We start from the raw sequence: 17312 nt of genomic DNA on the forward strand, positions 1-17312 counted from the left end.
CTTGCACAGTTTCTCCTGGGTCCTCCAACTGTAACTTTTGTGATTCTCACCTCACACACTGCTCTAACCTCCGTAGTAACTACGCAATCCTGAAGGAACCTTATTCCTTCTGCATGGATGAGTTTCCTCTATAGGAAAATTCCTCTAACTAATAGTACAATCTCCCTGTCTTTAATCTCAACTGGGTCTTTCTCTGAATAGACATGCATGAGTTATTTATGAGAGAATATTCAGTTATCTGGAGTACACTAGTTGCATGCATGCATGCATTAACTGACTGAACTCAGAATTAGTTCCTCAAACTATTTGGAACTAATTTAACTGGACATAACTCAGTTAACTAAGCTAACTAATTACAACTCAAATACAACTCATCCTTATCTCCTTAATTAAGGGATAACTTCCTCAATCAAAGGGATAATTGTTGCATGTCTTCACAAAGAATTCATGTTTGAATTTCTCCAACTAATTAACTCAAGATGAATTAATTAATTATTTTTCAAACAGTTGGTGAGACTAAATTCAAATTTTAATTCTCAATTTTAATTCAAGGACAAATTAAAATTGGAATATATCCTGAAATGTTATTTATAGCAATGCTTTTTAGCATTTCTATTTTTATCATTTCTTGTTGTTATTTTTAGCACTCCCTCTCAACAAGAAAGGAATTCAACTTGATCTCGATCCTGAACCTTTGGAATGTTCTGCATGCAACACTTCTCTCTAGTGTTGTTGCTCCAGAAACTCTAGAAAAAAAAAGTATCCAACCTGAATCAGAATGATGCCTTTGTCATCAAATTCTCTAACTGTTATTACCTCTGTCGTCTGAAAACTCTACACCTCTATGCTCTTCAGTATCTGACTACTCTAGCCTCTATCACTTTGATCTCTCACTGCATCAATCACACTGATTCCTCCCGCTGCATCCATGTTGCTACTGGCCCTTTATCCCAGCACTGAATCCGCACTGCACCTCCTCTCATCATGTTGCATCGTGCTGCTTCTTGCTGCACTACAAATCAGTTACTAAGAAGCAAGTAACTGATCTCCCAACTGACCTCCCTGTTGGGCTAGAAACATCCTCTGTGTTGAAGCTCCCTCTGCCGCTCCATCTGCATCTGTCTCTACCCACTCAGTCGGTCCTGCTACTCCTCGTTGGGGCTCCCATAGCAAGGTCTAATCAAAGAGGTTGGGTACCTCAAGGATCCTACCCCTATTTCAACCTTCTCGGGACTATCACTTCACATTGCCCCATCTCAAACCTGGAGGTATGGCTGCATGTGATCCCTCTACCCACTTGACCCGAAATTTCCCCCTACTGGAGGTCTCTACATGAGTGGATGCCTCCACTCAGTCTCCTCTCGACTTCTCCAGTTGTGGCTACTCCACAACCTCCTGAAGCTACTTCACCAATTGTGGCTCCTCCACAATTTTCTGAGACTTCTTCTGAGGCTGCATGTTGGGAGGTAATGTACTCTCCCTCTTAACTACCAAGTCTCTAACATTTGCCTTGCTCCTCAAGGCTTTACATGTATCTTGAACCTCAAGAGCATACATGTTTTGTACCTGTGAACCGATATGTTTCACCTAACCCATGGTGATGTGTCTAAGGAAAACATTTCCCTTACTGAAGACAACATCGTAGACTTTGTCCTCCAGCATCGCGATTGATACCAAGTTATTCTTCAGTCCAGGCACATACTTCACATCTGTCAAGGTAACAGAAGCTCCATTCTCCCTCTGAAAAGAAACCGTGCCCTCTCCTGAAACACTATACTTTTCTTCATTACCCATCTCTATGAGTATCTTGAGGTCTTTCTCCTCCAGAATAAACTTTTATCATCGGTCATGTGGAATGAGGCTCCACTGTTAAGAAACCAACCACAACCCATAATCAATGAAACCGTGCATGCAATGAGGGTAAAATCCAATTCGAACTGAGAGGCCAATGTCTCACCTTCAGATCCTTTCGTGGATCCCTTCTTGGATTTCTTCAATAGACAATTAGTTGCATAATGGCCCACCTCATGAAAATTAAAGCATCTCACTTTAGATTTGTCAATCTTCTTCCCTCCATGTGAAGAAATCGATTTAGGATGAGAATCCTTATCCTTCCCTTTCCTTGCCTTACTCGCTAAGCCCAGATTTTCTTCATCCTCCTTGGATGAAGAACCATCTATGGTGCTTCTCCTGATCTCCTCCTCCATCAAATCCGACCACGGTCATTCCCAATCTCGCAGTTTCTCTCTTCCATTTACTGAGTCCTGGTAGTTATTCCAACTCTTTGGAATAACGAGGAGAGCAAGACTCACCATATAATCATTGGCTATCATGATTCCTACACTTCCAAGCTCATCCCTGCAAGTGGTGAGCTTGTTCAGGTATGTAGAAATAGTGTCGCCCTTTTCACACTTGATTTTCCGAAGCTTGTCCTTGAGCACTAGCTTCCGCTATTCGCTTTTGTTTTGATATAGGTCCTTCAATGTCTTCCACATTGAAAATGAAGTCTCCTTCCCACGGAGAATCGAGACAATATGGTCTCGAACTCCCTCCATAGGAATCCTCCTCGATCTCGCCACACACTTCTTCCATTCAGCCAATTCTTGGGCATTAGCTACTGCTGGCTTGGGGACTTCTTGATCAATGAATTCCTTCAAACCATTGTCTTCTAATACCACTTCCATGAAATCCTTCCATGCTATATAATTCGAGCTGCCATCCAGGGCATACTCATGTCTCAAGCCATTGAACACCATTGGTGAACTTTGAGGTGTGATAAGAAATCGATTTTGTACCTGCAATCAAGAACTTCGAACTTCGAACTTTTCCCTTCTCAATATGTTGTTCACAGCTCTGATCACCTTTGCTCTGATACCATGTAGAAATTCTCACTGTAGATTAAACTGATTATGCAATGTACTAAAGCAAATTACTTAATCTACTTTTACTATCAAACTTGCGGAATATTAATTGATTTTGAGCAAGATCAAACAAAACACATATAACAGAGAAGAAGAATTAATCATGCATGAAACACAGAATAATACTCTGTGGAAAGCCTTAGCTAAAAACCCCACTAATTGTATTATCATACAAGTGGAAATATCTCAGGATTACACAAAGCTTTAGCTCTCAAGCTATCCAACTCTCTGTACAATCCCTCACTGCTGCTCATAGATAGAATAGACAACACATATGCCTTCTCCTCTATCCTCCAAGCCTCCTATTTCCTTGCACAGTTTCTCATGGGTCCTCCAGCTGTAACTTGTGTGATTCTCACCTCACACACTGCTCTGACCTCTGTAGTAACTGTGCAATCCTGAAGGAATCTTATTCCTTCTACATGGATGAGTTTCCTTTATAGGAAAATTCCTCCAATTGATAGTACAATGTCCCTGTCTTTAATCTCAACAAGGCCTTTCTGTGAATAGACATGCATGAGTTATTTATGAGAGAACCTTCAGTTATCTGGAGTACACTAATTGCATGCATGTATGCATTAACTGACTGAACTCACAATTAGTTCCTCAAACTGTTTGGAACTAATTTAACTAGACATAACTCAGTTAACTGAGCTAACTAATTACAACTCAAATACAACTCATCCTTATCTCCTTAATTAAGGGATAACTTCCTCAATCAAAGGGATAGTTGTTGCATGTCTTCACAAAGACTTCATGTTTGAATTTCTCCAACTAAATAACTCAAGATGAATTAATTAATTATTTTTCAAATAGCTGGTGAGACTAAATTCGAATTTTAATTCAAGGACAAATTAAAATTGGAATATATCTTGAAATTATATTTATAGCAATGCTATTTTTAGCATTTCTATTTTTATCATTTATTGTTGTTATTTTCAACATGCGCTATGTCCAGCATCTATGACCCCGCTGTGAAGGTAGAAATGCAGATCCTTATAGGGAAGGTGATGTAGAAGTGTCACGCCGACGAGGTGTCGGTGCCTGTCGTCACACTCTCACAGCAATTCACGAAAGGAGTCCAGTTTAACTGGTCGGACTACCTTCACGGAGAGTTCCTGACGAACTGACGCAAAGCGCAAGAGCAAAGAAAGACATTCCACTACACGTGGCTCTTGTTGTCGATTGTGCTGGTAGCGTGGGAGCTACCAGAGAGAGTTAGTTCCCTTCGATCGCGCCAGACCTTCCTGAAGCAGCGAAGTACGCTTCGTTGTGGGCGACCAAGGATTCGGAGCAAGATTGGGACAACAAGATCTTCTGGATCTTGATGGAAATGAATATCAGAATGGCCATCAATCGCAAGCTGCAATTGTCTCCCATGGTATACGCTAACCTATAGAGCTATGTGATTTTAAAGTTGATTTCCATCAAATATCAATCAGGGCACTGAAGGACCCTGCGCAAAGGTGGTACGATTTTCCATATCTGGCCATAGATGATGACATTGATGCAGTGCTTGATAAATGGCTGGTGGAGTGGTGACTACCATGGAATTGGAAGTGGGTGGAAGCAAGCCCATTGCATAGAAGAAGAAGGAGGAGGCCAAGCTAAAGATCATGCAGCTGGTTGAAAAGTGGAAAAGGGAGGCCGCTGAGAAGGCCCAGGCGAAACAGGCAGGAAAGGAGGTAGGAAAACAGACAGGCAGCACAGAGCGGGGCTTTGATAAAGGCGTGAAATCACCTTCACCTGAGACTGAAGAGGAGGACACAGAGCAGCATGGCATGGACCCTCAGGAGACGTCCACCCACATTAAGCACCTGAGAGAGCTAGAGAAGGGAGGGTCCAGAAAGAAATCCAAAGTGACCAAGACCTCACTAGACCCTATCACTTTGATGGAGGGCGACCTATATGACATCGGTGACACAGTTAGATATGTCACCGCAGAGGCCCTCCAACAAGTTGAAAAGCAACAACACATCTACTAGGGGCCATCCAAACCGAGTTGCCGGAATTGCAAACCCATGCGTCGCAGGCTAGTACGGTTTCTACGAGCTTCGCCATCGGTACTTCAGAGGCTGTCGATATGCTGCGCACGAAGGCTTCTAGTGCGATAGTGCTGCTGGATGGAGCACTGACCATGGAAAATGAGGTTGACAGACCCACTATCAGCACCTTGAAGGGAGTTGGACTGAACCTGGCAGCGCTTCCACATGAAGCACTCCACCTCTTGCAAGATGGAGTAATTGCAGAGTTGAGCGCCCGTGAGCACCGCACCCTCTAGGTGATCATCGAACAACAGATAAAAAATGAAAATAGCCCTACAGAGAAATGTTTCCATCACTGCTGAGGCTGAGGCAACCAACCAGAGCAAGAAGATCATGCAAGTCATGGAGGAGGCATGCAGAATGGTCCCAGAGTTGGCCATTCTGGAGGAGGAGCCAATCGAGGTTCGCATCCGCAAATTGGCCACAAGGGTACGTGACACTGGGACAGAAATGGCGCGAGTTTACTTGGAGTTGAAGCTACATATTACAGAGCTCTAGTTGAGGGCCCAGCCTTCAACATCGCCAGAGGTAAAGGAATAGCGGGCGGCCATTGTCACAGAAGGAGTCGCGGCGGTGGAGAGTCCAATGGCAGACTGCACACAATTATTTGAGAAATTGTTTGAGGTCCTGACTAGCTTGCAGGAGGAACCAAACATCCAGAGGCTAGAGAAGGAAGCACACGAACTACAATAGTATTATGACGAAGTTAAGGGCAAATCACGAACCGTCGCTCTAACACAGAGGTTAGCCAAGCTGCAGGAAGACAAGCAGCTGAAGGAACAAGTGGACGCAGTGCTGCACAAGGAAGCGGTGTTGAAGGTGTGACTAAAGCCCTGGTTGGAGAAAGCTTACGCAGTCATAGGAAACATCGAAGGCAAGCTTGCGAATCTGCAAGCAACGTAACAAAAGCTTCAGGCTGACAGCGCAGGAGCAGTAACCGAGAAGACAGTTGAAGATGCGAAGTAGGTAGCAGCTCAGTGCACGGCTGAGGTTGTGGTCATCTTAGTCGAGCTACATGGGCTTCACGCAAAGACCTTGACACCTACCGAGTGACTCGAAGGTGAGTCACGATGTTTGTTTTAGGGGCCTGTTGGGAGCGGGATCCCCTAAGCGTAGTTTTGGGGCTAAAAGCCCATGTTTAAGTCAATTTTTGTAATATAATTCTAAATACTCCGCATTTTGTGTCCATGGAGTGCAAAGGTGTTATGTGTCAAAAATGGTAGTCCACCCTTAGTTTTGTAAAGTAAAGTCGGTTGTAAGAGATCTACCCATGGTCTGCAAACCATGGGATTGTATAAAAAGAGCTAAGCTCTAGGGAGATGGGGAGACACACGAGGTAATAAAGTCATAGCTTTGGAGAAAGAAGTCTAAGTCTTGGGTTGTAGCGTAGGTAGAGGCTTTGCAATTGAGTGTGCAGAGGCCTAGGGTAGAAGTCAGCAGCAGAGTGCGCAAACCCTTGCAGCTGTATGCGCAGGGCGGACAAAATTTGTAACACTTGGAAGATATTAATAAAAGTATATATTCTGAAATTTCTGTGTCTTTGTTCTATTGATGCGGTTGGATATTTTATGTATGAATTTTATTTATTATGCTTATATGATGTGCAAATGAATGTAATTACATTGAATAATTGAACGCAATTACGAATATATGCTTATGCGGTGTTAACTTTAAGTATTTGATGAGAAAAGAAAATCACTTAGACTAATTGGGGAATCTGCACGGCACGCTGCCATAGTAGCGCAAAAGCACCTGAGCAGCAGGTTAGGGCTGTGTGAAGGTCGACTGTACCCTTTCGCGGTGGTACGGAATAACAAAATAGAGGGATCATCTTGCAAGCCCTAGAAATAAGCAACCTGAGTGAAGGCAGGGATAGAAGGAATCAAATGACATCACAACCATCTTAGGGTGTGGAAACTTGGTTACAACATCCCCCCATATTGCTTCGGGTGAGACTTTGGACCGCGCTTCACAGGCTGATGCCGAAAGGGCCAGTAGTGTAGGGATTTGTTTGGCTAATTAACGCTGAACCTGGGTCAAGCCCCCTCAAGCCAACGTGTACATGTGGTGTTATGTGCATGTGGTGGTGTGTACATGTGGTGTTGTGTTCATGTGGTTCTATGAACACGTCGTTTAGGTGGTGTTGTGTACACGTCGTGCAAGTGGTGTTGTGTACACATTGTGCAGGTGGTGTTTTGTACCTGTGGTATTGTGTACACGTTGTGCAGGTGTAGTTGTGTACATGTTGTGTTGTATACACATTGTGTAGGTGGTGTTGTGTACATTTTGTATGGTACACATATCATACATGTCTTGTTGTGTATATGTGGTACTGTGTTACGGGTATTGTGTAGTTGTTGTGTCACGACATGTGTATTTGTTGTATTGTATGATGTGTACGTATATGTATTGTGTTGTACTTTGGGAATAGGTGTATGCGTGGTGTTGTACACCGAGTGTAGGTGTAGGTGTCATGTTGTAAACTAGGTGTAGGTGTATGTGTGGTTTTATACACCAGGTGTAAGTGTATGTGTCATGTTCTACACCATGTGTAGGTGTATGTGTGGTGTTGTACATTAGGTATAGGTGAACGTGATGTGTTGTACACTGTGTATGTGTATGTGTTGTATAGTGTGATGGGACAGGCAGGTATGGGACTCTCTAGGCCCTTATTATTGCTATTGAGGGTTGAGGTGGTTTAGTCTCTGGATTCCTTTGTTGCTATTGAGGTTTGAGGCTATTTAGTTTCTGGATTCCCTTATTGTTGATATTGAGGGTTGAGGTGGTTTAATCTCTGGATTCCCTTGTTATTTCTATTGATGGTTGAGGAAGTTTAGTCTTTGAATTCCTTTGTTGCTACTATTGAGGGTTGAGGCGATTTAGTCTCTAGATTCCCTTGATGTTGTTGATATTGTGGGAGGAGGTGGTTTAGTATTTGGATTCTCATGCTTATTTGAAGAGAATAGAGGCATTAGTTGATTTTTTTGTATGGAAAACCAAACTAGTGTGTATACATGGTCAAAGGGAAGAGAAGGAACTGGGTGCTTCCTATGTTTGGCAACTGATTTAGTGTGTACAGAAAGGACAAAGAACAAAGGAAAAAGAAAAAGAATCATCTGAAATATAAGTCTCAGAATTTTATTTTAGTCCTTAATTATGCATGTGATCTATGATTATGATTTATGATGGTTGCATTTTGAGCTAACTAGATGTGATATGTTTATACATGATGACCTGATAGAAGAGCTAGTTTGACTCATTGTGACAAGAAGTGAACAAAATTGCAAGTGTACCTTATTGACGGGAAACCAATGAGGTATGATTTGAATTTATTTCAAATTTTTTATACTAACGAAAATTATATGCTTGGTATAGGAAAGCAAGGAAATGATCATTTTGGGGTGGATGAAACTAACTGCAAGAATTAACAATAGTGGAAAAAGGAATTGGAACAGGCAACAGTATGTTGATAAAGCATTCAGGAATAGAGTCATTGTGGGACACTGGTACCCAATAGTGTCCATTGATTTCCATGAGCATATTAAGATTTTTATGATGGTTTTGATGCAGGGATATGCCTTGGTTTTTGTAACTTTAGATGTGAGGAAACTTTTCCAAGGGATGGATCGCCTGGGAAGGGGATGTTGAGGAACTTGGAAGGTGATTAACTGCACGAAAGGGGGTGACCAAATTTCCCGAGGGACTATGTATAAGAGAAGGGAAGGTTGGGGAATGCATTTTTTTTCATTAGAATTTCCATATGGAATCAGATGCACATTAGGAGTGTGCCTTGGAACAATGAGTTGGTAATTGTTCACTAAGGGAACATGTAGTGCAAGGATTGTAGCACTAGACATTGGATGCAGGTTTGACTTTGGCAGTGGATTTTGGAATTCTTGGGAAGGAGGTGAATCTTGTTATTACTTAAGGGTGGAGGTGTGAGCCTCTGTATTCCCTTGTTGCGGATGTAGGAACCATGTCCTTTAACTTGCTGGTTAGATAAAATGTGCATATCTATATATATGTCTATTTTATTGTGAATATTGCATTGAGTTGGATTTATAAAGCTCCATAAATAGTATATTCTTTTGTTGGTTGAAGGAAATGTGTATAATTACATGTGGTTTTTATTGTAAATATTGTAATGGGTTATGTTATAAATCTCCAGTAAACAGTATGATTGTCATGTTTTCAGCAACGATTGTTGTAAATATTGCAACGAGTTATGTTATAAAGCTCCATAGGCAGTATGTATTGGCTTCAATAGTTTTGTTGGTTATAGGTGTCATACAACATTGAGGATGGTGTTCCCTTAAGGAGGAGGGGTCTGTAACAACCTCGAGTTAAAAGTTCATGTAATAAAGTTAATAAAGGAAAAAGAATAAGACCAAGGTTATGGGACATGTATTCCAAGCTAAATTTTGGGAAAAAAATCCTAGTGGGTTTTCATTTTACTTTATTATGGCTAACGAAATTGGCAAAGGAAAATAAGCATTAATTAGCATTCATTTATGAAAATAAAGAAAAATAGGAGAAAAGGGAGATGAAAGGTCACAAATTTGCATGTGAGGAAAATTGAAGGAAAAGTAGAGGCAAGTGAAGAAAATAGAGGTCTCAATGATAAATGTCTTATGAGAATTAGTTCCTAGCCTTTTGTCAATTTGGTTATGGAATTAGTCAGAGAGAGAGAAGAGAACCAAGAGGGGAAATCAAGCAAGAAAACGAAAGACAAGGAAAGCAAAGGACAAGCAAGAGAAAGTTGGATCAAGAAGTTTCAACAGAAAGACTTGCCGGTAACATGTCGATGATGTGTGATTTCCTAGTTGGTTTGTGAATGCATGGTACATGCATGTATGTATTTGGTTATCTTGTTGTCATTAGCATGGCTTTTTCGGGTGTGACATTAGTTTCAACCTTGCCTTGCCATTTCTAGATAGCCATGGTGTGATGGGGTTATTTTATTTAGTTGAGATTTGGATTTCCAGATGGTTTTAGAACTGGGTGAGGTGGTCTTAGGAAAATTCCCAAGGATTGGGAGTGGAGGTGGTTTAATCTTCGGGAAGCCCTCGACAAGTGGGTGGAGACAGGAAAAACCCTCAAAGTATTGGTGAATAAATTCTGAGGCATCAAAGCTTGTTTAGGCTTAGTAATCTCTTGACTAGTTTTGGCAGGATCATGGTAGCTTGAGGGTGGAGGTGGTTTAATCTTCAGGAAGCCTTGGTTGTTTATGTTTTGGTTTTATTATGTGATCTCTTGACCAATCTTGGTGAGGTCGCGGGATGATGAGGGTGGAGGTTTTTTAATCTCCAGGAAGCCCTGTTTTTTTATGTCTGAGGGTGGAGGTGGTTTAATCTCCAGGAAACCCTAATTTTTTTATATCTTGAGTCCCACATTCATACTTTGAATATGGCATGGGGGTGATTGGATGAAAGAAATATTTGGTTGAGCTCAATCTATGGTCAGGTGGTACGTGGAAGTCCCTGACTTGGTTGGATTTTTCATATGTTAGTAAGAGTTATTTTCTTATTCTATTTCATGAGTATTTTTACTTGTTATTATGTAGCTTTGATGGTTATTCTATCATGGTTATTATTATGGTTATAAGCATAGTTTCATAACAGGTTCTAGTAATGGCTCCTGGCATGTTTTAATTAGTTGATGAATGGTTATTGAATACATAAGGTAACAAATGTTATTGCAACTATTATAAGAGGGCATTAGACCTTCTTGATGATTCTCATATGAGTATCAAACCCCTATGTTCAGATAAATGTTCATGACCTATAGATTACATGTTCACCATATGTTTGAAGAAATGACTATCATGGTTAGGCCTAGTTAGGTCTAGTAGTTGATCAAGTTTTGTATGAATGCATTTGTCCTGATGTTATTTATCATTCTAGAAAGTGTCATTAAGTTCTAGGAAGTGGTCTGGAGGCTAGATTGGAATTGTGGCTCAGATCTCTGGATTGCATCCTCTGAACTAGAATTTTTAAGCTATAATTGCACCGTTACAGGATTATGCATACGGTTGGATGCCTTTAAGCACATGGAGGCCTTATCATGCATTTGGTTGTGGGCCCAAGTCACTGAAAAAGAAGTTTATCTTAGGGTTTGTTCACCTGGGGTGGTCCTTTCACCCCCGAGTGTCCTATAAGCCATGTAGGATGTCAGATTATGGTTAGTAAGTTTTAGTTGTCAGCCCCACTTCCATAACTGAAGCTTGGAGATCAAGTCATGTCATAGTAACTCTTCATCTCATGTTTATCCTAACAGACTAGTGAAATTGGGTAAACTTTAGTTGCTCGACCACCGGGAGAGGACCGGCAACGGGGCTCGACCAACGCCCCCCCACCCAATAAGTAAATTGAAATTTATTGCTTGCTTGACGTTAGGAAAGAAAGGACCCGTTAGGGGGCTCACTATTCATATGGTGAGGGTGAGCCCGCCGAACTCTTGACTAAAAGGCTACCCCCCCAAATTCACTTATAAGGAGAGGGGGGCCCAATATAATATAAGGCCACCATCGGGAGCGCTCAAACCTCCGCCTCCTAAAATGACAAGAATAGGAGATAAATCTGTTCAAACCTCTGCCAAGGTGAAAGGGCACATAAAGCACCTGGATTTGAACCAGGATTTCCCACCCCGATGAGGGGGGCATCTTCCCCATTGAGACGATGCCTTAATCGGCAGACCCTGCGAGGGTCTTTATAGGCGACTTAAGTATAGGACTTAAGAGAGAGGAAACGACCGCCTCTTTGATCAAGACTTTACGTGCGACGTGCCCAGGTAAAGGCTTGATCTCACCAAATAAATGGGAAGGGCCCGCCGCCACTCCCTTCCCCCCCCAGGGGTATAGGCGGGCTCTATCCATCTATTCCTCCTGGGGCCTTAACAGACAGATAAAGCAGAAGTTTCCGTCTACGTCACTCCATAGAAAGCTAATAAATATCATTTGCTCCCCTTTCCCTCTTCGGGGGGCTCACCCTGCTGGTCCTCGACGCGATTCTCATGGACGGAGTTTATGTTTTTGGGGTCATCATCTTTTTCAGCCTTGGCCTCAAGGAGGTTATTTTCTTCCCCTTTTTCAGCCTTGGCCTCAAGGAGGTTATTTTCCTCCCCTTTTTTAGCCTTGGCCTCAATGAGGTTATTTTCCTTGGAAAGGTTCACACTTTGGAAATACAGTTTTGCACTCTTTCTTAGCGAGATATTGTGCTTGATCGCCAAATTTCGAATACAAAACTCCTCGAAACTAATCCCCCAGCACACCGCATCGTATATATCTGATTTGGACATTTCTGCGCAAAGCAGATTCAAGTCGAAGAACGGAGGCTTTGTATGAAGGCTTGTGGTGTACCACTGCTCCCGCGCGAACGCATTCATGATCGAAAAGAAGTCGTCATAAGTTATACTTTCTTCTGGTCTGAACCCAATCATAATTTTTGGTCTATCCGGAAACCCAGAAACTTTAGCACTGCTTCTAGCTATGATTAATACCAAAGGTTTTCTGAAATATTTCATTATCCAAAAAAAGATATCTGATAGCTCAACTGGTCGGGGATCATAAATGATGATCTCTGCGAAAAAGCAGGGGGGTTTAGCCCCGTCCTTGCGAAAAGTATGGAAGGGTCGAGCCTTTATAGATAAGGCTTCCACCCGGAATAGAAAACGACGAATCATAATGATCTGTTATATGTTAATTGTGTAGATTCTTTTTCTTGCTAGTTTCCTAGCCCTCGGAAGCGCAAGACCTCCGGTAGGACAGGAAACTAGACTTCACTTCGCTGAAAGGAGACTGATAAGCCTGCCATCGATTTCAGCGAAAACTAGGAATAATTGTTGGTTTCACCAACGAACTACGTGGGCATTATAATTATACAGTGAAGTTTTGAACAATTCAACACATATGAGAATGGTATGCTTTCGCTCATCGGATGAGCTCCAGCGCTCCAGGACAGGATTTCGAGAAAGCCCTCTCATTAGCAATCGAGCGTACTAACGTACCCTGACAGAACAGACCTGGTTCTTACCTTGCACTAGGAAGCGCAAGCCCCTACGGGACCTTGATGGATTGAAAGCCTTGCCCGAGGGGTGGTTACACAAAATCTTACTCTAAAACAACTTACCTTTCCACTCTCTGAAGGCGAATGAGAATGCCATCCAGCTAGTATCAAATAATTCTCAAGAGGCACTTCAAATATTCGTATCCTACAAAATTATTGTGATTGTCCACCTATTTATTTCTAATGAACAGACAAAGCAATGAGTCAAGTTTTTGATAACTTGCTAGTGAATGTAGAAAGTACAACTTGTACTTTTTGAATTTACCAGGGTCTGGGATCCATTTTAAGTCCTGGTTTCCAACCTCAGAATCAGAGAAATAAGGCTTATCCCCAAATTCTCGAGATTCCAAAGTTCGAATCTCTCAACAAACTTCTAGTGGTACCGAATCAAACAAGGATGCCACAGAGGTCCATCCAGACAAATGTCTAGGATGTGAATTTTCCCTAGAACTGGACCCTCCTCTGTGGTTGACCATTCGTTGATGAGGCGACATGATGACTAGGATAAAGACACAAAACAAAGTATGGGATAGAGTGGTGAGAATAATGTTAGGAAAATGGACACTAAATACATATGGACACAATAGTAGGGAGAAACCTTTCCCATCTAGAAAGTCGTTAGGAAGAAGAGATAACTCCACGTGAATGAAATAACACTGAATCTGTAAGAGAAATTCCCCACAACTGACTACTTTGGACTCTGGAGAAGGACAAAAAGAAAACTTACCATCCTGGGCAAGTAGTGTTAATTGTGAAGGAAAACAACTCGCCCCAACTAGACTTACCATCTTGGGCAAGTAGTGTTAATTGTGAAGGAAAACGACTCGCCCCAACTAGACGTAGACCAATTGTTTTGAAACATTCCTGGGACCAACCGATAGGGGAATCCTTGGTACTCTTAAAATTAAAGACTACCCTTTTCATTATATAGCTTAGAGAAGTTTTTGAGCACTTTTGTAACTATAAGAAACCAAAGAATGAGAACACGCTAAAACCAGATCAAAAAGTTTCTAGGGTAGGAGAATAATCCTCTTACCTATTTGTGAAATGATTGATGAAGATACTTTCTCTGTCTCAATGAAGCTTCTCGATGCTCAAAAAGATCTTCAATCACAGACATAAAAGTGTTGAAAGGCATATGCAATCATAACAATTCAGACAAGCTTAATCTAATGATCAAGGAGTTTAGAAATTCTGATTATCTTACTGAATGTCAAAAGAATAATAAACCATTCATCATTTCAATAAGACAATACAAAGGGAAAATTTATTCATTTGTATTAATTCAAGGATAAAGAAGAGTCTTGCAACCTCTACCTTGATGTCATGAGGTTCCTCCTGAATGCCTCTAAACCTCTCCTTAGTTGATAAGCCTTCCAATCTAAATCCAACATCATAAGTGTATCTTTTCTTAACCTCCTAATCCCTCTGTCCTCTAGTCAATTTATAGGCCAAGAGGAATAAGTTTCAGATCCAAAAGAGAAGGATGAGATCCTCTAATTAGGGAATTAGGTTTCTTTGATGAAAGGGAATTAACTCCTTGATCTTAGGGGTGTGGATTGAATAGATATGACCTAGAATCTTTTAGTTGGGATATATTCGACTAACAATTCTTTTCGAATTCACTCTTTATTTTTACTTTTCTTTGAGTTACCTGTGTGGTCTATAGTGGAAGACATAGCACCATTTTGCGCATTTATCAGTGATAGAAACTACACATATGTGAAAATTAACTAGGAAAAGCATGCATGTCATACTTAACAAGTCATAAAGCCATTTAACCCAAAATTTGCATCTTCTTCAAGGGTTTTTTATTGTTTGACTTATAAGGGAGTGTGATGGAACGTGTTTATGGATGGCGAGAGATCAATTTTAACGGTCAAGTGTCATGGTGACAAACAGACGTGTAGTAGATTTCCCCCTAAAGTGTGAATTTTGAAAAATAAGTTTTGAAGATTGAAGTTCTTTATCATGAAAATATTGGATCAGAGACAATGGTTGGAAACCTGCAAGAAACATTCAAGGATTACAATGTAATATATAATCATCATTGAGGTATGCATTCCCAGACTTAGAGTAAAACTAACTCAATGAACAAGTACGGAAAAACTCAAAAATCATATCCATAGTAGACATAGTATGGACACAGCCATCAACTATAAATTTGTCTACATAATCATGCATATACATCTCCTTGCAACTAGATTGATGAAACTAGATCTAGGGTCCTTATCTCCATTTCTCGATCCATCCTACAAATCTAGCAATGCAAGTGAATGTCTCAAAGTTGAACATGGCATAAACCACTTGATTACTGGTCAATGATCTGAACCATTAACAAGTGTAAGAGAAACCACCAATAATGAAAATGGCTCTCATGGTACTCTTAGTACAATCTATAGAGTGTGAAAAGATGATCTGAATTCCAACACTCATAGAGTTGTTTGATCAAAGGCCAATGATGAGAACCTGTCGTTGAAAGCGAGAAACCTACCATTAAGGCATTAAGGCTTCAAGGTATTGAAGGTTTCCAGATCAAATTCATAGATGATGAGATGAAGTCGATAGGAAGGGACCTATCGCAGGAAATCCTATGACACGAAACACAATGTCAAGTTTTGAAGAATAGTTTGCAAGGACTGAATCAGGGATGGCTGACACGATTGAAGGCTGAAATTTGCAAAGGAATATGAACTATTGAATTTCTCTTGAACACATAGCAACATGAAAATTGACTTGGAAACATTTTCCACAACGATAATACTCAATGTGGTTCAATTAACTATAAGACAAATGGATTTCCCAACCCCAACACAGGTGTGACAAAGTGTCATGTTCAAGAGTGACATACTGCCTTTATAATGAATGTAAAATGAATAACTTTTCCCAATTTTCCCCCACCATTACTGGAAAGTACCTCTTTATTTTTTACAAGCTTGAGGAAGATAACATATGCTTGTCTTATAAGCTCATATTTCAGATGAGTCCTTCGAAGTATTTTTAACGAACCCTCAGAAGGAGTGGTTTGGTCTCGTTATGCTTAACGAGTCCTATACTATTTAATTTTTACGAGTCCAGTAAAGGGGTAACTTGATGTTGCTTTCATGTTTAAAGAGTTTGAAACAAACACAAAAATAAAACCCATTTAGTTATTTTACCATAAAATTTTAAGGACCCTGGAAAAGTAATCACGGTGTTTTTCCGTTTTAGGGAGTTTTGTAGCGGCTACAACCACCCTCCAAAATTTTCCATAGCTTCGTTTTGGAGCATCCCTTCCAAGCTTCATATCATCTTTCCTTGCTTTGTCAAGTTCACAAGCTTCAATGTTTTTCTTGCACAAAGGTAGCCTGTTGATCATAGCCCGATGCACTCCCCTCATAGGCTGATCACCTGAACTTAGTCCAGTTGCATATTGAGCAACTTCCCCAAGAAAATTGTGCATTTCTGGAGGGAAACCAGCCTTCCCTCTAGAAATCGTGCAATCATGTCTGGAAGCCTGCTGGGCTCCAAGATTACGTAATTCCATCAGTGAACATTCCCAGCAAGAATTGCGCAATTTTCCTCAGCAGGGCTGCTTAGCCCAGAATTTGCGCAAATCTGGGTAGCAATCAACTGCTCTACCCAAAAATTGTGAAAATCTCTTAGGAAGCCAGCCTAGCTCCCAGCCATAAATGCGCATTTTTCTCCAACAGTTGAACAGTCTCTTGCATGTCTAGCTGAGTTGACCGATTCCCTCTAGGACCGAGCAAAACTGACTTGCAAGCATGGGTTGCTTCTCCCAAGGCAACATGCAAAGGCATCCCTTGTTTCAGAGATATATGTTTAGCAGTTGGAGGTTACATGCAAGGATCATTTCATAAACCTCCCACCAAGTGTCACTTTCCCTAGATTTGTGGCATGCGCATCAGAACCTCAATGTTATCAAAACTCATCAAATGGATGTTGCAGATCTCATTCCTCACATCCACCTTGCTGATCTGACATCCCACATCATATCTAGGAGCAGTCGGCACATTCAGCTCAGTTGTTTTGGGGTAAGCCTGCTTCCCATGCTTTGTGTTGCATTTCTATCACTTTTTGTGTTTTCACTTATCTAAGTATTGTTTTCTTGATTTCTTTGAGCAGTTTCTTTCATTTACATGTATATTAGCTTGTTCTAGAATCGTTTCAATTTTTGTCAACATCTCATTGTTGTTGCATGCATGAAACTGTTTTTCATGAATGGTCGTCGATTCGGCAACTCGCCTCACCCACATGCATGTTGTTCCATTTTCTAAATCTAT

The sequence above is a fragment of the Pinus tabuliformis genome, chromosome 3_1, assembly GCF_031772625.1.
Source record: "Pinus tabuliformis cultivar Carrire ecotype Pingquan chromosome 3_1, CPIR1, whole genome shotgun sequence".
Taxonomy (NCBI): domain Eukaryota; kingdom Viridiplantae; phylum Streptophyta; class Pinopsida; order Pinales; family Pinaceae; genus Pinus; species Pinus tabuliformis.